At 29.2% G+C, this 23766-nt stretch overlaps 1 protein-coding gene and 1 long non-coding RNA gene across 4 annotated transcripts in view; one reads left to right on the top strand and one right to left on the bottom strand.

Annotated features, from left to right (window-relative positions):
- LOC129917023 (uncharacterized) overlaps positions 1-23766 on the bottom strand; it is a 135025-nt gene that overhangs the window by 18189 nt on the left and 93070 nt on the right. For 2 of the 3 annotated variants that reach the window (XM_055997325.1, XM_055997326.1), the window contains exon 4: positions 15770-15783. The gene's annotated coding sequence lies outside the window, so the exon portion shown is untranslated. Of the gene's footprint in view, positions 1-5727; positions 5754-15769; positions 15784-23766 lie in introns of all 3 variants that reach the window. The other variant, XM_055997327.1, reaches the window with a different exon arrangement.
- Positions 21851-23360, top strand: LOC129917026 (uncharacterized). The gene is made up of 3 exons (XR_008772580.1): positions 21851-22879; positions 22944-23016; positions 23086-23360. It is a non-coding gene; the product is annotated as an uncharacterized LOC129917026 (long non-coding RNA).

Here is a 23766-nt window from a genome sequence, read left to right as displayed (position 1 = left end):
TGTCGGAGAATTTCCGATGAAATTCAAAGCACAACTGTCAAAAAATTTTTGTTGAAAACACTTCATCGCAATGCGTTGATAGGCGCCTAGTTTCATCGGAAGATTCTCCGATATGTCAATCGGAACGGATACCTCGATAGAAAATTTCTCCGAACGGATACCTCGATAGGGCTGATTATATTGAGAAAGTAATATATTGAGTAAATTATCTTTTTGTTTGTATATTTGAGTGTTTTGTGTGTAGGCATTACTTTAAAGACGCTAAAAAGATAAAAAACATAGGAAAAGGCAAAAAAGGCAATAACAGGAGAAAAGGCAAAAAAAGGCAATAACGAAAGAAAAGGCAAAAAAAAGGCAAAATAAAATACATATAGGGGAAGTACGTCCAATATGACATACCGTAAACTTTTTCGTCAATAAAATAATACCCGTGGTGTATAACACAATCTTTGCATTTTTTTATTCATTCTTTATAATATTAGGAACATTTTGTAGTACTTTTTGTATTAAAAAAATAAATAAATTTAAATAAATTAAAAATTTGAAAAAAAAGTATCGAAATTCATTTTGTCCATATCGTATGGACAAAATGACATAGGTCATATGGACAAAACGACATATGACATTTTATATGAAAAAATACACAAATTAGTTGGCAAGAGTAGATTTTCAAAGGAAAGCTAACTTCAATATACCTAATACTTTGTATTAGCTTTTAAAAACTTGTTGGTGTCCAGTATGCTTCACTTTAATGTAGCCTGCGGGACACCGAATGTTTTTGATGTTGCAAACCCGCTTATTTTGTTTTCATTAGCAGCTTCAATGGCCCCCGCATCGCCTGAACCATGATTGGCGGTCGGAAGTTCGCTTATAGCCCATTGACATATTTAAAGTTAAAATTAAAAAAAAAACAACAACAATTTCTATGAAGTTGAAGGTATGTCGTTTTGGCCATAGGTAGGGTATGTCATTTTGTCCATTTCGTAGTTTTGACACATTTTTATACAAAACACTGTTTTAAACCCTGATTTCATAAAAAATATTAATAAGTTTTTAACTTTAAATTGTAAACTGTCGTTATACCCAATAAAATATTCAAAAAAGCTACATAAAGCTCCCAAAATAACAAAATTAGTCCAACCCCATAAAAAATAAAATAGCTCCTATAAACACACTTTACTTTATATTTTTGGTTTGGGGCTGTCAATTGAGTTATTATTTTGACAGAATTTCAAATTTCATTGGTTTCACCTACTGAGATAGGAGGAATGGTTACATGTGGTACACATTTCGAGTTAAGGCTGGTATGTCATATTGGCCGTGTATGTCATTTTGGACGTATTTCCCCTATTTGGCACGAGGGGGACGTGAAACGTGTTTGTTTTTAATCTATAATGTCGTAGGATTAAGCAAGAAAAAAAGGCAAATTCCACAACATCCTATCCCTGCTTATCACAGATGGAAAAGGTATCATGCATTACGTGATATGGATTTTCTAATATTTCGTTAAAATTCTTAGATTCCTCTAACAAGCAATACGATTTTTATCGATAGATATCACAGCTATGAGCTGGTATTTAAATAGGAATTGCTCAGGTAAGTATAACATCATCCTCCCATAAGTATCACAGATTTATCTGGGACGTAACACAGATTGGTAAGTATCACGAATAGTTTTCAGATTGTATCACAGATTAAACGCTTGATTACTTATCATAGATTCCATCTGTAAGTATCACAAATGGCTCTAATAAGACCAGGATTGCTTCACAAAGTATCACGGATTGATTAAAAGTATCATAAATTGATATGGTAAGAAGCACGAATTGCTTTATTTGGTATATCTGATTGATACTGTAAGTATCACAGATTTGCTCAACTTAGTATCACGAATTTCTTCATTAACTGTAACATAATTGCTCTGGTAGTTATTCTAGATTGCTTCACTTAGTATCTTGGATTACATCAGTAAGTATCACAGCTTGCTCTGGGAAGTATTCGTGACCGCTTCATTCAGTATCACAGATTGCTTCTGGGATAATACCGATTATTTTTAACTAATTATCAGGAATTTCTTAGGTAAGTATCACATATTGCTGTGGTAGGTATCACAGATTGCATTACTTGATATCACAGATTGATAACCTAGTTGTCCTGCATTACTTTACAAAGTACTACGGATTTCTTTCGCAAGTATCACAGATTGGTTTGCCAAGTATCACAAATTGCTTTCCTAAATTATCACGAATTACTTCACTAAGTGTCAAGAATTGTTTCACCTAGTATCACGGATTACTAGTTTACTAGTTATATTGTATTGCTTCATTAGATAGATCACGGATATCTTTCGTAGGCTTCACAGATATCATAGTACCTGAGAAGCAATTAGCCATCATGTTTCCATATTTACCATTGCTTTAAAGTTTAAGAAAACAATTTGAGGAAAAAGACTTTCAACTATTTGCTGTCTTCTGTATGACTGGTATAAACAATAAAAACCGATTACCCACTTTAGACCAAATCTGAAAGCAGTTTTATTTGTCTGTAGTTTCTGGTTACGTATCTCAGGTTTTTTGGAGGGAATTCTGCGGATAATTTTTCACATCAGTTGCTTGGTATAAACTGGTCTAAACACCATTTACGATAAGAGCAAGTATACAGCCTATGAAACCTAAGAAAGCTTTTTGTCCATCTTTTTCTTAACATTCAAATTCTTGTAGAAGAAATAAATTGACTGGTATAAACTGGTCGAAATATCATTTTTAATAAAGGAACTACATGTCCTCTTTGCTTTGGAGATTGTGGTTTTTCGGAAGGAATAATTTTTAACATAACATTGATTGGTATAAGCTGGTCTAAACACTTTTTAGCATAAAGGAAAATGTGAAGTCCATGAAAGAATTAATTGGTACAAAACTTGTCTAAATATCATTTCGAAGAAGATTTATTTTTTATTTTATCCTCATATATAATTCTGTATACCAGTTGATTGGTATAAATTGTTTTGAGCACCATTTTTTATATGGAAACAACAACCAAAGAAGATCTACTGATTCTCAAGATTGTCTCCCAAGTTTTGATGGGATTTTTTTTTTTTTGTATTTTTAAGTTACACCCTGTTTTTATACCAATTGTTTACTTGGGGGTTGGCAACCACTATGAAATCAGTCCTACTTTAATTGCAAACGTTCGCCTTCGCATTGCAGCATAGCAAGCATACGACTATGTTAGCAGAAGTGAGCAAAGAGAGATTTCAACCTTCAGGCGAGAAAAAATATTAAAACGAGTAGAAATACAGTGTTATGCACAAACCACCCCACACTCACCCACTCATATGAATACCCTGTCGATGTACATATATACTATATACATATTGGGGTTGGGGAGCCTGAAGGATAAAAGAAAGAAAAGAGGAAATCAATTGTTTGCGCTGGTGGATTGCTTCCTTTTAGATTCAGGATTTTGCAACATTCTATGCAACACTGACAATACATACTATCAACCAACACCAATACCGACCAACGACCAACAACGACTACAATAATAATAATGGTGATGATGACGACGATGATGATTATTGTTTGAGCTGATACTTTAGTGCGGGTTAAGCTTTTTTTGTAATTTTTTTTTTTTATTTCTAGTCATCCGCTGCAGGATTCACTTTCGTTCTGTTTTGTTTTTTTTTGCTTGTTTTTCTTACACCATGACATTTCTATTCTGCGTCCTCCTACCTACGAACAGATTTAATTTCTTGTTTGTCTTTTCGAGAGGATTATTAAAAAGGGTTCTTTTTTTTAATTTTTAAGCTGACTGAAAAATCATTAAGTTCCCTATTTCGTCGCTATTTGTCGTCTGCGATTTAAAAAGATTTTTTTTTGTATTTTTGATTTTCTTTTGACAATACAGCCAATCAACCTCTGGAAATCAATAAAAGCACTCCAAAATAGATGACAATTCTGTCTAGAAAAGTGCTTTAAAAGGCTGGGAATAAGAGAAAATGATGAGGTTAGGTATTGCTATTGGCATTCAATCAAGACCTTGAATTGTATATAGAAAAGTTTGAAGATATTAAAAACTAAGAAATCTTAAAGATTTGATTCACAGACTTGAGTTTCAGATTTGAATCGCAGAATTTAGTCATAGGCATAGCCAGAGGCTTGGACCGTAAAATTGAGCCTCGATCAGCTTTAAACTTAGTGTGCAAAGGTTTTACGGTTTTACGTGATTATCAAGATTGAAAATTAAAATTTTATTTAAGAACCAAAATAATAGATCAGTAGTAAATAAGAGAAAAAATCAATTGGATCGCAGAAGATGGCTGATGGAATTGGACTGGGAAAGGGAAAAGCAGGAGTGGAGTTGGTAAAAAAACATAGTTTTTAACAATTTCTGGTGAACGTTTAATGAAAATCAGTTGATCCTTAAAAATGCATTTTGCGGTTCTCAAAAGGAAGTATTTTTCTACAAAAGCACTTAAATATGTACAAAAAAAGCTGTTTTGAAATTAAAAAAAACTCGTAATTTTTTCATCAACCTTTTTTAATTATAAATTTGGCATTAAAAAGAAAGCTTACTTTAAACTTTTTTTTTATCAAAACCCAAATATAAAGTTAAAGATACAAATAAAAAAAAAAAAACAACAAAACTTGGTTTTTGTCATTCTTATCAATATTTTTGAAATCATGTAAAAAAATGCTCCATTTAAGAAATCTTTATTTACAACTTTCAAACATAACTTTTTTTTAAAAAAGAAAGTGCTTTTGACAAAAATAGTTAAAAACCCCTTTGTCACCACCAGACCAGTGCAAAAAAATTATTTTCACTGGTCTATAACGTTAACAACAAATCGGCTTTAACAATTTGTATTAAATTTTTTGTGTTTCAGGTCGCAAAACAAAACGGAAATTTTGTGTACAGGAGCGTAAGTATAAGAAGCCGTATTTTTTCATAATTTGCTTGCTCTTATAGTAAAAGTTGCTTACAGCATTGGTACAAACCAAATTAATTTATTTTTAAAGAAATGTAAAAAAAGTATTAAAAACTGTCAAAAAAAAAACCCAAACCACCTTTTTAAATTATCTTAATCGCCAAACCAGTTTAATTAATTTTTTTTTTTCAGAATTTTTAGAATTTTTTTTATAAAAATTTTAAATAATTTTATTTAAAAAAACATTGGGTATGCTATTTTTAAGACATTATTATACTACAAGTAAAAAAAAATTTAATAAATTATAGACCTGTATACAAAAATCCTATATAAATGAGTTAAGTCATATAGGAGAAAGTCAAAAATCAAGAAAACGGTTCTAATAATGTTCCAAAAAATATTTTTATATCTCATTGTTTCATAAACCTGCACTTTAGCTCCTATATCGTAGGTTTAATACTTTTTAATTTTCTTAAAAAAGTTTCAATTTCTTTTTGAAAAATCTATTTATTCGAAATGGTTGATATACCTCCTTTTTTTTTAAATTTTTTTTTTTAAGTTTCGATTAATAATATCTTAAGAGCGCCAAAGCAATTTTTTTAATATTTGAACATTTTTTTTATACAAGAAATCAAGTTTGTAGGTCAAAAACTTTCAAACAGATGTTTACGTAGTATAAAAAAAGCAAGTTTTAAAATTATTTTTTTATATAATTTTTTATACCTAAATGAGTAATTTAAAATTATTCTTTTAATATTTTAAAAATTTCTTATTAGGCAACTACAACTGAAAGTACGTACATGTGGGTAGCAGTTTATTTGCAGTCCTGCAAAGAAAATGACAAAATGCATAAAAAATACAATTTCGTAAGAATCATAAATTAAAAGTTAAAAAAAATAAAGTTTAATTAAAAAACATAAAATTTGGGATCTTAATCAACTGAGAATTCCCTCATAAATTTGCCTCCACAACAAACAAAAAAAAAAAAAAAACTTGAATTTACCTAAGTTAGATAGATATCTAACCAAAAAGGCATATAAAAAAGTTAAAGTCCATAAACAAACCTGTTGAAATAACTTTATCTTCTTTTTTTATATAAATTATTGACTCATAAAAATAAACATCACTTCTAAGGAAAGTAGGTACATTTATTATCTATATTTTTTTTTTTTTTTTTTCAAACAAAGTAGGCAAAATAAAAATAAAATATCCTGTGGGGGTTCAAAAAACCATTTAAATTTCAATAATTGTATTTTCCTAACAAATGGAAGCCATTTTTTATATATATAAAAAAAAAGAAAAATCATCCAACAATTACTAGGCTAAAAGGACCTTCAGTAAGTATTTATTTTTTTTTTAAATTTGATTTGAATAGAAAAATCATTTAGGTACATTATACAAAAATAAAGAATTCTGTCATTCCAGGATAAAGGTACAAACAATTTTTATTTTTTATTTTAAATCTTTGAATGACGCATATACCACATATGCTATGTACCCAGGAATAACATAAAACATTTATTTGCTTCATCATGTAATGTCTTGTGTCAAATAATCTAAATAAGGTTAAAAAAAAAGAAAGAAAAAAAATAACCTATCATTTACACCCCCGCACAATGATTCTCTTATCTTTTTTTCTCTACTCAAAAAGGATATAAATGTACAAACAAAGTGAAAATCCTTCGCAATTTTCTATATATATCCTTATAGTTGGCTGTTGGCTAATCTAAAAATCTAAAAAAAAATCTAGTTGGCTGGATTTGAAGTGGATTTGATGTGTAAAAGGATTCGTTGTTGGTTTCAATCCATTTTTAAGGAATTCTTTTGAAATAAAATTGCCCCAAATTGAAGAGAGAGTGAGACTCCTTTCAATGGACCGTAAAGCTTTCTAAAAATGGATTCACCCTATCATATTTTTTTTCAATTTTTTTTTTTTTTTTGGTTTACAAAAGAATGAAAAAAATGTAAAAACACAAAAAAAAAAAAAACAGACATACGGATCCGGACATGCCTATCCTCTTGTATGTCTATGTTATTCACCCACCTTATGAATAGCTTTGGTTTTTCTTCTAGTTGAGGTTTAACATTTTTTTTCTTTTTTTTTTCTGAAAAATGGGCTTTTTGAAAATTTATGAAATATCCTTTTGTTCCTTTGCAACTTTTTTTTTTTTGTTCTTCTTATTTTATTGTAAAAAGCTTCCAATGAAAAGAGAAATAAATTATTCTGGCTTAACCATGACCAGAGATAATGAGTGCTATACATATGCTATGCATTTTACTCTTCTGAATTAATATATAATACAGTAGATAACCGAGAAAAGGGGGATAGAGATAGATAGATAGGTACTTTTAAAAAATGAAAATGCTTAGAGTGCATTTAAAGCCGCAATTAGTAAATGAAGAACGACGAGGCAGCTGCTGGCAGCAGCAGCAGTTAGCAAGCCAAGCAACGATCATCATTATTATGACTGAGAGAGGATAAATTAAGAGCTAAAGGATATGAAAATGGAAATCCTTGTAGAAGATATATCAACCAACATAACAGTTAAAATGTATATGAATTGAATGAGTTATTATAAAATGTACTGCAGGGAGAAAAAAATATTGTTTCTTCTTTTGTGAAATGGAAAAGTATTGTTGTAAAAATTAATGTTACATGTTCAGTTGAGGTTATGTGAGTTGTTCGTATTTCTTATTTTTTAATTAGATGGTTGAGTGGTATAAGTCAAACATATGAGTTTTTGAAAATGTCTCATAAAACTTCTCTGTGACTTTTTCTTTTCAGTTCTCAGATCACCAAGCCAACTAAGAATTGGGGTGAAATTGAAATTTAATTTTAAGGACCAAAATTAACGGGACTTGCCATAGGTATAACCAAAATGAAAAATCTTGTGTTCTTAAAAAAGGCTAAAATTATTTTGATTAAAAACAATACATGCCCATATTATGAGGTCCTATTTTTGATATAGAAAAAATATTTTTTGGACCGTTATTAAAGGTAGCTGCTGTAGAATAGAACCGTTTTCTTGATTTCTGACTTTCTCATAAACGACTTTACCGATTTCAACGAAAAGTTTTGTACAAGAACCATATAATGACCTTAATGTTTAAAATTAAGAAAAATTAAAAAGAAAACACTTTTGGATTTTTAAAAAAATTTCAATTTTTTTTTATTTTTTGAAAAATCAAAAAAAAAAAATTTCTAAAAATTCTTATTCACTTATTTTTTGTAAAACTTTAAAAAATTAATTTTTTATGATACAAAAATCGAATGGCATAGTTATTCGTTTGGTGGTCTCAAAACCATTTAGAGTTGAAAACAAAAAATTTAGAGTTGAAAAGTAAAAATAGAGCCGAGTAAACCTGAGCCGCACCGCCGCCGCACTACCGCCGCACCACAGCTGCACCCCTTGATTTTATATCAAAAACTTCGCCGTACTATCGCTGAGCCACAGCCATCATTGAATGGGGTGAGGCGGTGTATGCGGCTCTAAAAAAAAAACTGTTCGGCGATGGTGCGGTGGAATTCCATTTATAATCGTCGCATGTTTCGATTTTGTTGACTTGCTTCTTTTTTGAATAGAAAGCAAATTGTATTTGTAAACCATTTACTCTAAGGAGCAACATAATTAAAAGAAACTTTCGTCATGTATCCCCAAATTTTATACTTATTTGAATGCATTAAATATTAACATTTAAAACTTATTTAAGATATTCAAATTTTATATTAAATTCTTGCAATTATCCAACATGAAACAAGATATTAAATTACACTCTTGTTAAATATGCTCTTTGTTCAATTGAAGTCCTTCCAAGAAACTAGACGAGATAGACTAGACAATAATAATAATTTCTTAGAATCTATTTAACCTTTTTCATTTCTATTTCCTACTATTCTGACTACTTTCAAACTATCCAGAAAAATAAAACCCTCTCACTCAACTCAATTACAATATTATTTTGCATCCATTTCAACATTTTCACTTCAAAGATTTTCTTGTTAAATTCTTAAATGGGTTTTTTCCTGTTTCCGGAAATTTGACTCAACTCAATTCGAATAGAGTATTGAATTTCATGCTGCCAACTACAACTTGAATTCATATTTTGAAATTCAATAAAAAAATAAAACCTGTCGACATAAGGTAAGGATATAATACAAATTTCATATTGATTGCATAGACGATATCGATATGATTTCTAATTTGGATATAATATTTTTCGATTTGATGATGAATTTTAAAATTGAAAGAGTTATGAAAAGATTGATTCTTTGATTTTTTGTTTTTGATTTTGATGAAAATATTTTTGGTGAAAGTGTGTTTTTTTTTTAAGTTTGAGGAAGGTATTATAACAGCTGACATACATTTTTGTTGATTTTGAAACTTGGTGAAAACGTCTACGGTGTATACAAAATTATCTTGAGTGAAAGGGTGTTTTTTTTTTCTCAAAGAAATAATGAAATTCAGAAAAAGTACCACAAATACCAGGAAGAAAATAGAACCCCAATGAAAATTGGTAAAAATATTTCATTTCTAACAGAAACAAGGATCCTAGCAGTCAATAAAAATATTTTAAGTGACAGGGTGTTTTTTTTTTTGTGGGAAATAATGAAAATTCCAATAAAATCAATGGTATACCCAGTACCCTTACGAGCTTTGTTAAAAAAATGCTATCTTTGCCTTAGAAATAACGAATAAAATAGGTCGATAAATTTTTTTTTTAATGTAAAAGGGTGTCTTTTTAGGTGTAGAGAAAGCGTGGATATATTGGAAAAACAAAGTAATATGAGTGTTATCCTATTGAAATTTAGCAATTATGTTACTTTTGAGATTGGACATAAGAATCTTAAGTGTCTATAAGATTATCAAAGTTAAAAGGGTGTTTTTTTTTTAGTGAAAACAAAATTTATTTTGATGATGATGAAATTAAAAAAAAATAGGTGAAAGAGTGTTTTTTTCGAAGAGACAGTAAAATCTGTAATTGGTCTGAAAAACCCAATGATTCGTGTATAACGTTAAAGAACTTAAGTATAAACGTTCAATTTATCATCAAAAAAAAAAATAATAAGAATGCTTTGCTTTTTGGGACCAATTAAAAGATTTTACTGTCTCTTAAAAACAAAACACCCTTTCACCTAAATTTTTGTATAGACTTTTTTATCGCTGGTTCTTATCCCAAAAGCTAATTTTTGCCAAGTTTCATGAGGGTAACAATTTCGTTTTTTTATCTGCTGATTTTGTGTACTGTTTTATATTATTACTAGCTGACCCGGCGGACTTCGTTACGCCTCTTCGGCTATTACTTACAATTTTGGAGTGTGTCAATCTTTTCCAAAAAAAAATTGGGCCACAATATCAAATTGTAGTATAAGTTCGTCTCTATCATTTTCTTCTGATTAAATAGAGAGAGAGAGAGAGAGAGAGCAATAGTCAAAACGTTAACGAACGTTTGCCGTAGTTCGACCCTAGGTCTTTATAAATAAAAGAATGTGTTTTTTTTTAGTTCTATTGATCGGATTATCAAGATTGATGTTTGTAGGCTTAAAGTTTCTTTATTTAGAATATGAAATATTACGAATTTAGGCTATTCATATGATTTGGAAAGCTAAGTTTTTTGAACCCCTATAAAACAACAAAAAGCCAGAACTTGAAAAAATCGTTCAAAAAAAATTTGGAGTGGATCACGCTAACCATTTATGGTATGGAAATAGATTTTGACCGATTCTTACACTTACCCGATGTACCCACAAAATTTCATAAAAATCGTTCCAAAAATATACATATTTTGGTTGGACCACCCTAAATATTTAGTGGTATAAAAATAGATGTGGGCCGATTTTAAACTTACCCGATGTACCTACAAAATTTCATAAAAATCATTTCAATAAAATGTAGAATTTTTTTTGATTGGACCACCCTAACGATTTAATGATATGAAAATTCATGTTGGTCAAATGGCCGATTCTCAGACTTCCCGACATACACAAAAAATTTCGAAAAAATCGTTCCAAGAAGATATAAAAAAAAAACTTGGCTGGACCACCCTAACAATTTAGAGGTATGAAAAATAGATGTTGGCCGATTCTCAGACCTACCCGGTATGTTTATAAAATTTTATAAAAATCACAAAAAAAAAAATAACAAACACTGCGACATGAGATTTTTATATATTAGAAAGATAATATCTTAAACTACAGATTTTAGGGAAAAAATATCAAGGTTTTAACACTTAAAAAATTAGATATGGTCAAGCTAAAATGTACGTTCAAGATGTTTAGCAATCAAATAATGTTGCGTATTAATATTTTGGAACTACCTTTCAACTTATTCGCTAGTAAACCTTTAACCTCACTTTAAAAAAATTGAACAAAATAACTTAACGTCTAAATTTTATTTAAAAGATTAACCAACAAATTTATAGCCACTCATTGTTAGTGAAAGAAAGATAAATTAATGTCAAACATTATATCCTTAACATATAATATTAAGGAATTTTCTTATTTTTTCTCTCCAACTACAAAAAGAAGCCCTCCTACGATGAGAACAGTTTGTATACACTACACAATACAGGTGCCCCCATATTATCATCTTTTCTTTATGCGGGATACAATAAAAATGCAGCTCCAACCGAATGCAATTCTTTAACCTTTAAGGCTACAAAAGTCATGTCATGTGTTGTGTGGTGCTACATTCAGGAGCCACCATCATATAGCTATGTCCTCGGTACACATGCAACAAGAATATTGTTCGTTAATAGATATAATCCTTTGGGCTAGGCTGAGAATGAGCTTAAATGGAAAAAATTCTATAAGAACAGGGAATGATCTACGACCAGCATGAGAATGAATTATTAACCCGCGGTTTAATGGGAATAAATTTAATCCTGTCAACATAATTCAAAGCAATCAGCGCCAGCTAGGAGCGCTCTCTGCTGCACACAAAAAAACCCATAGAGATTCTTAAATTGACGTAAATTCAGATAGAAACAGTGACGAAGAAGAAGAAAAGGAGCTTCGGGAAAATTGATTCCTAATGACTTTAGTTGCTGTTTTTGTTGTTGTTAGTTTGGCTGGCTTGATGGTGATAGAAAAGGAATTAATTTTGTTATTTATGTCCTGGGAATCTCAGGTGTGTGTAAGATGTGTCCAGTGATGAAGATTGCGGGATTTTTCGGATGAAAAGTGTTATTTTCTATCCTTTTTTTTTTTTAATTTTCAAAATAAATAATCTTGGTTAATGTTCCTGAAACGATGTAGGGTAACGAGACGAAAAATGTGTGCGGAAAAGTATCAGGGCAATTTCAGAATCACAAACAATAAATCCATTCATCACTTTGTTGGTTGTGTTTTTTTTTTTTTTTTTATTGATATTTGATAAATTTTTCTGTTTTTACATTTTTTTTGTAAGGACGAAGGACTCGTTTGCTTGTTTTCACTGAATTCAGTGGATGTATTTTATTTTATAACTTTTTTGTATCCATCAGTTGTATACGAAAAGTTTGGGATGTAGTTGATGGGTCAGGAAATATTTTTTATGTCGAAAATATGTTTGAGGTTGATGGACAGAAGGCAGGACATGTTAGTGGAAAAATACATATATACATATTTTTTTGTTTTAAACAGAATTCAATTGAAAAAGATTCATGTTATTTTATTTTTTTTTTTTTTTGCTGGATAAATCTCCACGGAAGTTAACTGAAACTGTAAAACCTACATACATTTATACAGAGTTGGTTACGGAACGGAAGAGAGAGGCTTTCGGAAAACAATTTTATTATTAAATTTTGGGATTTATAGCTAATGGAGCGCGTGTTGGCTTAAGGGGCATAATATTTTTTTTTTTTTTTTTTTTTCATTAATTTCAACTGATATTTTTTCCAGACATTGTACATATAAAAACATTGTTCATCGTAAAATATTTAAAAACAAAAAAGAAAATAGTGTTTGAAGAAGAATTTTTGATAAAAAAACAAATAAAACTATACTGAAAGGTTTTTAAATAACACTGGTCTGCAAGGAAATCCTCCTTTAAATAAAACTATACTTTTCTAAAGGATTTTCGTATGCTGATTCCGAATCCGAAGTCAGAATTGACCTTGTACGTCACGTTTTTTAGATATTTCCGTTAGAAAATTTCAAAAACACATTTTTTTTGCTGTTTTCGAAGAAATATTTTATTTTTATTATTTTTTTTTTTTTTTTTCAAATTCAGTTTCAATCTTCTCAAGATATCTTAATTTAAGTAAGTTTAGTGGGTTTGGCATATGTTTCTAGGAGAAACAAATCTGAAGCTTTACAAGGCAGTTTATCGATAGGTTATTATTACAAATAAGATATTTCTAAATAGAAAAGTAGTATATATAAAATTACAAAACACGTAAAAATTTTGTTTAAAATATTTTATTATGGTTTTTTTTTTTTTTACATTTTTGACTTTTTAAATATAATGGGCGTTGATATTTTACAATTATCTTAATTAAGGTGTTTTTGTTCAAGTAGGATTTACTAAAAAGTGAAGGATTTCGATATTTCTGCTTTTTTTGTCAATCAGTATTTTAAAATTTGAGTAAACATTAATGTAGAAGGACGTATTTGGTGTCAATCGATAGGTCATATTATGAGGAAAAAGTCCTCCAAATTTGAGTTAAATGCGACAAATAGTTTTAATTTTATACAAGATCAAATGAATCTAAAAGGGTGATTTTTTAGAAACTACCCACATTTTTCAAAAATCATTTTTACAAAAATGGTACCTGATAGAATTTTTCTGAAACCCGATTTAGATTCAGGAAAGTCTAATCTTTCATAATATAAAAAAATTATTTGAAGGAGAAAATAAAAGTTAAATTTTGCAGACCAGTGTAACTGCTGCGTTTAAAGAAATTAAAACAAAATCTGAAAATGAACTTTCGAGAATTAAATAAGATTTGGTCAAAATTATGATTTCTAGGTTGGGTAAAAATGCTTTGAAAGAAGTATAGAAGTATAAGGATCTTTTAAGCATCATCAAAGTATTTGAAAAAAAAAAAACATTTGTGCATAATATTTTTTATCATCTTATGCAATTATAATTATTTTTTATTAAATCAGCATTTTTTTTTCTTTGATATTAATTTAAGATTTTTCTTTGAGATTAATACCTAATTCAAGTTACAATTAATACCTATCAAAGAAAAAAAAATAAATAGTTGTCTGAAAATCGGTTTACGAACGATAATTTTACGTGATAAGTCAAAATTTATAATTTTTGAAATTAAAATTTAGCATTTCTCTTTATGTAATTTATATTTATATGTAAAAGTATACATTATACCGTCAATAAGTCTTATATTTCTTCTACAGAATTAAACAATAACTAAAGAGTGTGTTGTGTCTTGTGAGTGTCTTTACACATCATATTTTCAATGTTTTTACATGACAACCTATAATAAATTTTATATCATCTGAAAGCTTATTATTTTTCCTTTAAAAATATGCATCAACCATATCTGTACGATATCTACAAAAAAAGTTACAATTTTGTAAAGACAACAACTATGCCCTCACTGGTGGCTTGTGTCGGCAAACGATCTCCAATAGGTACGGTGACCATATTTCGGGAAGCGAAACCCGGGACATATAAAGAATTCGTTGGATCGTTTTGAAAATATTGATTTTTCAAAAAAAATTACCTAAACGATTTTATGGGAGTGTTTTTGTTGAAATCATTTAAGTCGTTTACGAAATCAGAAATCAAGGAATTGGTTGTATAATAATGACTGTTAAAAACTTTTGGTGTCAGTTTTTTTCGTTACGAAATTTCGAACCTATTCTATCTTCAAATAAACTTTTCATTTTCAACAAAATGGTAGAGATAGAGAATTAAAAAAAAAAAAAAATAATATAATCATTCCTCACAACATTTCTATGCACTATTTTATGCACAGCACTGTATCTATGTATTGAATTTGCTCCGAATAATAATCATACAAATCTACGAACAACAATGAGATCGTATACATACATAAAAGGCTGTACGGATAATAAACTTCTCTCATTCAAGCGGGATAGCCATTAGCATAAATCGTTATCGGAAAATGTGTATTTCAGGAAACAATATTGCCATTGGGGATTTTATTCGACTTTAATATAGGAAGTTTGGCACATTGTATCCCGAAAGGGTGACAATTACAAACCTTCATTTCATTCAATACATATACAAACTATAACTAGGTAAAATTTATGTGTATCACAAAATACATATACTACATACATTTGTATAATGCTTAACAATACGAGATTTTCATCAAATGGCTAAATGGCGCCCAACCGGAAATAAGTTCGTATCAAACAATCATCATTGTATTGTGAGGAGGTTTTGAAATTTTGTATTGGAACTTTGATGGACAAATTTATGGAGGTTGATCAATTGAAAATGTGAGTAATAATGAGGAAACTTGAACATAATTTGTTTGGAACTAAAGCAAACTTTTTTTTGTTCAAAAATTCCAGTTAAAAAAGACAAAACACACGCAACGTGCAGTTTCTGTTTTTGTCTACCTGAAACTCAAAATGTAAGACTATTACATGAAGTTGAAACTTAATACCTTAGAAAATTTTATGAACTTATAAGTAGTTGATGTTTTTATAACCTTATCCTTAAAAGTGAAATATAAGAAAATTTTTCAACAAACACCAAACAAGGTTAAGAAGACAGTTAAGACACATTTTCCGACTTTGCTAAAGTTCCGGAAGCAAAACAAATTTTAAGAACAGTTGGTTGCCAGGGGGAATAATTGTAACTAACATGAAAATGCATTAAAGTGCTTGGTGTGTTTTTTTTTTATTTTTGTTCGATAACATACCTTGCGTTGATAATCTGAAACAAAAGAAAAAAGATACAGTTATAATTTTGGTATTGAAAATAAGTAAAGATAATTTAAAAATAAGACAATTTTGAAATTTCGTGTTTAGTTCAGTTTATTGTATTGTAAAAATAGGCAAGCAAATATTTAGAAAGTTCTCTTTTGGGTACAGACATTTCAGTTTTGTGTGAAAAAATAATATTTGCAATATTTTATATAGTGGAGTAACTAAAGCTCAAAAATTGGCAATATTAGGGAACCCGGCCGAACAGCTTAGATTTTGATGATCTTTTTTTTCAAACGTCGGTAATTAAAAATACTTTAAAGTCTATAGATTTTGATTTTTTAAATTTAATTGAAGATTTTTATGAACAAAAACAAATTTTTTTCAAAAATTTTTCTTAAATTTCATGAATTAATTGATGCCAAAAGATTGTCTAGAAAATTCAAGGAAAAAAAAATATATGGGAGTTAGGGACAATTTTCCATAGTTCAAGCGATAGATGCAATTTTCTTATTAATTGACTTCAAACACAAAAAAAAATATTTGAACACAACGGCAACACCTACAATATTCAAATTTACATTTTTTAAAAGCTAGAAGCTTAGTCATATATGTAAAATTAAAATTAAGATAATTGAATGAACGGCTTTTGAAAGAATGGCAATTGAACTCAGATTTTTGAAAAAAAAAATTATTGAAAAAATTTTAACATGTCGTTTTTTAAACTAATATAAATTGCATTTATTTTCAAATTTTTTTGCCCGCATTTATTATGATTTCAAATTATAAAAGGAAATGTCAATATGTATTACGGTTTATGAAAAAAATTAAAAAGTATTTCATTTTCGAAGAACTTTTTTTAGTAAAAGTTTTGAAAAAAAATGTAACTTATTTTTTTTTTTAAGTTCAACATCTAAACATAAAATTATTTTTTATTCATTTAATAACCCTTACTGTTGAAAGTTAAATAGCAAAAAGTTCTTATTTACCACAGTCTTTGAGAAAATTAATTATTTCAATGCAAAAATTCAGTTTTAATAAAAAAAACCATTGAAATTGAAGTAATTTTTCATTTTTTTTTTTCAAAAGTGTGATATATTTTACCTTTTTTTTGCTTCGAAATTCAACTAATAATATTTATGACCAAAACTTTTTTTTAAATAAATTCATATTTTATTAGAAAAAGTTTGGAAAAAAATCATTTTAAATTTTTCTTATATTTTTTTTAATTCTGAGTTTGAGGACCATTTTTTCAAAAAGTCTTGATTAAATTTAGTGGATTTAAATTTAAGAGATAAGAATGAGCTTCTGGCTTTTTAAAAATGTGTTTTAAAATATTGTAGGTGTTGCCGTTGTTTTCAAAATATTTTTTTTGTGTTTGAGGTCAGAATGTTAGAAAATTGCATTTATCGCTTAACGATGGAAGATTGTCCCTTACTGCCTTTTATATATTTTCCTTAAATTACCTAGAGAATCTTTTGCTATAGTTTGTTTTATGAAATTTAAGCAAAAAAAATGGTTTTGTTAAAAAAAAATTAATTTTAATTTTAAAAAACAATACGGCAACACCGGCAATTTTTAATCTATAGACTTTAAAGTATTTTTAATTACCTATGTTTGAAAAAAAAAAATCGTGAAAATCAGATCTGTTCGGCCGGGTTCCCTAATAATTTGCTTTAGTTACTCTACTAATAGATGCCAAACTAATTTTTCGTTTTCATTTTTCATTTTGTCAATTTTGTTTTTCGAACTAAAAAAAAATAATTTTTTTAATAAAAATTGATTTCATTAAAAAAAATTCCAGGTTTTTTTTCTAAATGTCGTACAAACATGATTGAGGTGAATATTAAAAGCTTAATTTATAAGCTTTCAGATGATATTAAATTTATTATAGGTTGTCATATAAAAATATTGACAATATGAAGTGTAATGGAACAAAAGTTAATTTTTTCATGAAAAATGTGTGATTTCAAGGAATCATTTTTATAATTTTTACAAAAAAGTATTGGCTTAAGCTTTGGAAGAAATATAGGACCTATTGAAGGTATAAAAATACTATCCATATTACAAATAAAAGAAAAAAACTAATGCATTTTTTAGAAAGACCATAAAATCAATGTAAATTATGATCATTTTAATTTTTTCTGATTATCCATGACCTGATTCACTCTATACTCATAATGCCGTATGCAATTCCAGAAATCAAAAGGAGACTTACACTTACTTCGTTTCTGTGTATGGTGTATGTATTTGAATATTATTTCGTTTTGCTATTGAAAGAATCAATTTCATCTCTGGAATGAACAACACACATACATATCTATATAAACTGCTGCAAGAACTTCATTTCCAAGGACGAATTGCTTGAATAAATTTTGATGAGAGAGAAGAGAAGAAATTCTTATTGCATTGTATTCGATATAGTAGAGGGTACCAGGTACCTGCTGGAATGTGCTTTCTGACTGCAGCGATGCCTTTCAACTGACTGAACTTTTTCCATCATTGAAATTGATTTTATTTTATGTATTGAAATAAAATACACACACACGAACGCATAGCTTTTTTTTGTGTGTTTTTTTTTCGATTTCAAATTTCTTTTTGGCAGGATTTTGCATGTTCGTAAACAGTTTTATTGTTAGAATAAAAAATTACTTTTTTTTTCAAATTTTCAAAAAGAAGTTGTGAATTAATTGAAGAGAAATTTCGAGATTCACTGTGTTGAATGACACGTGTTTGACTCAGTTCACATGACAAAGTTTGCATGAATGAAAATCTTGCAAATTAACTTTTATAAAAGTGTGTGTGATAGAGGAGGGAATATCTTTCAGTTTTTCACATGGATGTTTTCAACACTTTATATCTGCAAGGTCAAGCATTATATGGTGCAAAATTGGAAGATAGCTACGCCTTTAGAAGAGAAAATCTAGAGGCAATAACGAAATCCTTAAGAAAGAAATTGATTCTATAAATGGGATACAAATTTGATTAATAATTTTATTACTTTAGCATACTCTGAACGATCATTAAGAATATAGGGTCCTAATTATTTGAATGAAGTTTTTCACTAGGATTTTTTTATTCTTTATTTTGGCATACAATCTTATGAGTTTTTGAAATTAATACTCGTATATAATTTTTAACTTTTCAGACCTTACAAACTTTTTAAGTTTTTAATTTTCTAATGACCCTGAAGTGTACAAAGTTTTGCTGCGAAAAAAGCAAAATTTGTTTAAAAGTGACCCTGAAATTTCACAAAATTAAGTTGCGATAAAAGGAAAATTCGTTTAAATAAAATTTAGATTAAATAGTGGAGCAATGAGGTCTTAAAAAAATGAGCTCTTAAAAAATTTGGAAATTTAGGATTTGAGGATATATGAAATACTTTGTATTTTACAGCTGACCGATTGGAGTCAGAAACACTCATGAAAAGTTATTTTTTTTAAGACCCTATGAAAAAATTGAAAACCATAAAAACGTTTTTCAATCAATCTATAAATACTGTCAACGTCAGTATAAATGCTGCAAAAAAAAAAAATTGTTTAAAAGTGACCCTGAAGCTTCACAAAATTAAGTTGCGATAAAAGCAAAATTCGTTTAACAAAATTAATAGTAAATAGCTAGGCAATGAGGTCTTAACTACATTTTAAAAATGATTTTAGGCAAAATATTGAAATTTAAAGCCTTTGGAAGTTTTGAATTTGGGTATATTACATGTAGAGAACATTAAAATAGCTTGAGATTTATTTGCAGTTCAATAGCGATAAGAAACACTCATGAAAAGTCATTTTTTTAAGACCCTACGAAATTGAAAACCATGTAAACGTTTTTCTTTTTGTTTTTTCTTATGTTATCAAAACAACACTAGTAATCTCGAAGCAAAAATGGCTGAATATTAAAAGAAGTCTTTTGATCGAACTTTAGGGGCAAGGAGGTCTTAAAACCTTTTTAAAAATCCATTATGACGGATAGTTTTGAATTACAAACCCTTTAACCTTCCGAAATTGAATATCATGTCAGTAGTTTGCTTCAATTATTTTTTTTATCAAAGATAACAACAATTTACTTGCAAACTTTGTTCAAAAATTTGATCTTAAGTTTTGTTCACATTTTTAGAGGTCACAGTGACTTTTTTTGATAAAATCTTTTTTAGGAAAAAAACAATTGTTAAACTTGGATTCTAGTTGAAGTTCCTAAGAGAAAACCATTTGAACATTTCTTAACACCTGGAGAATATAAATAACCAGCTAACTCCTTGCATACAGATTATTTTACATAATATTTTTTATTTTGATTGATTTTACTCAATTCACTTATTTATATTTCAGGATATTTTTTCCAGCTTAATTTTGGAACCAACCACAAAATCTGATATATCATTTATAATTCCATAAGGATTTGCTTTACCTTAATCCACTAACAGAAAAAAAAATAAAGACACAAAAATATATCTTAGGCAGCTTAACAAGCTTAAGGTATTTTCATTTTTTTTTTACTTTTGTTGTCAAGTTTGAAATATTTTCCATGGATACAAAAAAAAAATCCAGACACACACTGTGACAACTGATGTAAATGTTTTGTCAGCTTAAAAGCTTCACTCTAATACTTTTTCATAATTCTTTCCATTTCCAAAAAATTTGTTATCCTTCTGGCATACTTCCTTCCTTCGAAAACACTTAGACATCTAAAAAATTTCAACTTCAATATGCAAACATGCAAACATATGTATGTAAAGTACACATGAAAGAACACAAAGTATTTAAAAGAAAAGTTTTTAACATATCTTTTAAAATTCATATCCTTCATAGCTCTTGGTAAAAAATCCTTGCATATTTTTTTTTTTTTTGTGAATTTTATGGTTATAAACGATAGTTTTTAAGGAACACAAGGAAAACTTCTGTTAGCGAAGTCTGTCTATACAAAGTGAGAAAACTTTTCAATTTTAATGTCTTACAGCGAAATCAAGTCTTTTACAGCCCCCACATCCATTATCAAACATCAAGAAACCTGGAAAAATCATTTTAAATTTTAATGCCAAATTCTGGTTTTTGTGTGTGTGTTCTCATTTTCGTTTTGTTTTTTCTTGTTTTCTGCCAAAAATAACCTTTTCCATCAATTTCCACGCAAAAGCAAACCACCATGGGGAAATGATTAAATCATACGCGCTGGTTCCTTTTCTATTCTCGGTTGACTTGTGTGTGGCGGTTAAGGTCTTGTTTTTATTAAGTTGTTGGTTTTTTTTGTTTTCTCTCTCTCTTTCCAATTTAGACCAAAACCAAACTGAAAAAAAAAAAAAGAAAAAAAAAAAAACAAAATCCAACCGAGACTTCCGCTTGATTAACACCCACCATCAGTTAAGTACTCTAGAAAGTGAGAGGAGGCAAAAAAGTAAAAGGATTTCAACTTTTCTATACTTGCTGGTTGCTGCATGCTTCGCCTGTCAATGCCACACTTACACACACACACATCGAAAGATAAAAATGAAATCATGTGTAAATATTCAATAGAGAGAAAGAGAACCTTTTATTTATGCTTGATCTGAGACTAAAAGTTGTTATATTATTGGGTCAAGAAGGCAAGGTTGAGGCTATAACTACGCCACAAGGCTATAGGGGCATGGTGTGTGGCAATGGACACACAAGGGAAGTCCTTCAAATGAATAACATATACATCTTCTACATATTATTTCTATGGTTAATGGCGTGGGCCACATGTGGAGAGAGCTTTGTTTCTGTGAAGGTAAGGTGAATTTCACCAGATTAGGATGAAAGTTAGGTTAGGTTAGGTTAGGTTAGGTTAGGTTAGGTTAGGTTAGGTTAGGTTAGGTTAGGTTAGGTTAGGTTAGGTTAGGTTAGGTTAGGTTAGGTTAGGTTAGGTTAGGTTAGGTTAGGTTAGGTTAGGTTAGGTTAGGTTAGGTTAGGTTAGGTTAGGTTAGGTTAGGTTAGGTTAGGTTAGGTTAGGTTAGGTTAGGTTAGGTTAGGTTAGGTTAGGTTAGGTTAGGTTAGGTTAGGTTAGGTTAGGTTAGGTTAGGTTAGGTTAGGTTAGGTTAGGTTAGGTTAGGTTAGGTTAGGTTAGGTTAGGTTAGGTTAGGTTAGGTTAGGTTAGGTTAGGTTAGGTTAGGTTAGGTTAGGTTAGGTTAGGTTAGGTTAGGTTAGGTTAGGTTAGGTTAGGTTAGGCTAGGTTAGGTTAGGTTAGGTTAGGTTAGGTTAGGTTAGGTTAGGTTAGGTTAGGTTAGGTTAGGTTAGGTTAGGTTAGGTTAGGTTAGGTTAGGTTAGGTTAGGTTAGGTTAGGTTAGGTTAGGTTAGGTTAGGTTAGGTTAGGTTAGGTTAGGTTAGGTTAGGTTAGGTTAGGTTAGGTTAGGTTACGTTACGTTACGTTACGTTACGTTACGTTACGTTTCGCTACTTTACGTTACGTTACGGTACGTTACAGGAAACATTTGTAATTTAACTGACATCATTCTAAGGTCTTAATTCTTCAATATTTTATACTACTGCCGAACGGATTTGCTTGAATTCATGAATCCAAAATTAAACAAGGAGGGAATTTCCACTATCAGTCTTCTGAAATTCCCCTTTTCAACTTTCAATTCTGCAGTTTTTGTTTCATAGTATTTTTCCGGATCAGTACTTTTACGATTTGTAAATATTTCATCTAACCAAAGATGTATCGAAAGAGGTTTTTATTTTTATTTTTTTTTTTTGTTGTTGCTGTTGTTGAGAGGACTTATACACGTCATACTCATACTCTTAATGGATTTTTCTCACCTAAACCCCAGTGATTTTACATTCCTGTTGGCTGAGCGAGGATATGTTTTCAGTTCTTTACCCAATTTAACGAGAATATTGTATGGGTGGGTGGTAGAACCATAAAAATCATCACTCCTTTGGTATGGTCGAAGAGGAAAAGAAAGGCAGAAGTCTGGAGGACAAACCTTATATTATATATAGAAGAAGACCCAAAGTACACAAACATAACATGCGAAGGCTTTAAAAATTGAAACATCTTTTACATTATCTGGATTTTTTTTTTCTTCTTAAGAGTTGATATCATCACGTGCAGCAGCTGGGTGAATGGAGAATGGAGATGTTCTGTAAAAATTGCTACAGGTAACTTTGTGATATATGCACGGGTGAGCTTAAGGGTTTTTTTTCATCAATTTTTTTTTTGTAGGTAAGTGGAAATCGGAAAATGAAAACAAATATTGGTTTATATACTTTTTTTGCTTCTATAAGGAGAGTCTTATGTGAGTTAACTGAAATCGAATGGATACAAATTTTTTTTTTCTGATGCAATATTGCTTTTTTTACTTAAGGTTTTTTAAGAGTACCTACCTACTTACATAGGTAATTTGGCAGTAAGTCTTCATGAGAAGTAATCTATAAGCTTGCCCATGCTTTGATGTACGAAACTTGGAAAGAAGTAATCCAAAATCCAAAGGAAGTAATGGGAACAATTTCAATCAGGACTTTTTGGATTATTGAAATAAGGATTTTCAGCTTGTGCAAGATCTGAGAGCGGAAATTTTTAAATAGATGTTCTATAATGCCTAAAAAATAATTTTTTCGTAGGGGTCTCAGGAAGCTGGAAGGAAGGTTTATTTTTTTTTTTTTTTTTTTTTTTTAGTTATAAAAATAAAAGATTTAAATAATTTTGACATTTTCATTTGTTTATGACCTTATAAAAATTATTTTTAAATTTTTTTCGAAAAAACAATAAATAATTTATAATTCAAGTTTTTTAGCGGGAATACATAACCTTAAAGTTTAAAACAACATCTTGGGCCAGGTATTGTAGAGTATCGTTATAATTGTTTTTATAGTTTTGAAAATTACAAAGGGATTTGTTGTTTAATTCTTCATAAGATTAAGTATGTACCTCAAAAGTTAGTAAGGTACCCCTTTTTTTTCTCAATCAAAACTTCATAGAGGTTTACTGACTATTTATTTGTATTTGTTGATGTTGTTGTTGATGTTTTCAAATTCTTGGGGTCTGA

Source organism: Episyrphus balteatus, chromosome 3 (assembly GCF_945859705.1).
Source record: "Episyrphus balteatus chromosome 3, idEpiBalt1.1, whole genome shotgun sequence".
Lineage (NCBI taxonomy): Eukaryota > Metazoa > Arthropoda > Insecta > Diptera > Syrphidae > Episyrphus > Episyrphus balteatus.
Note: the sequence above shows the minus strand (reverse complement) of the source record. Positions and strands in the feature narration are given on the sequence as shown.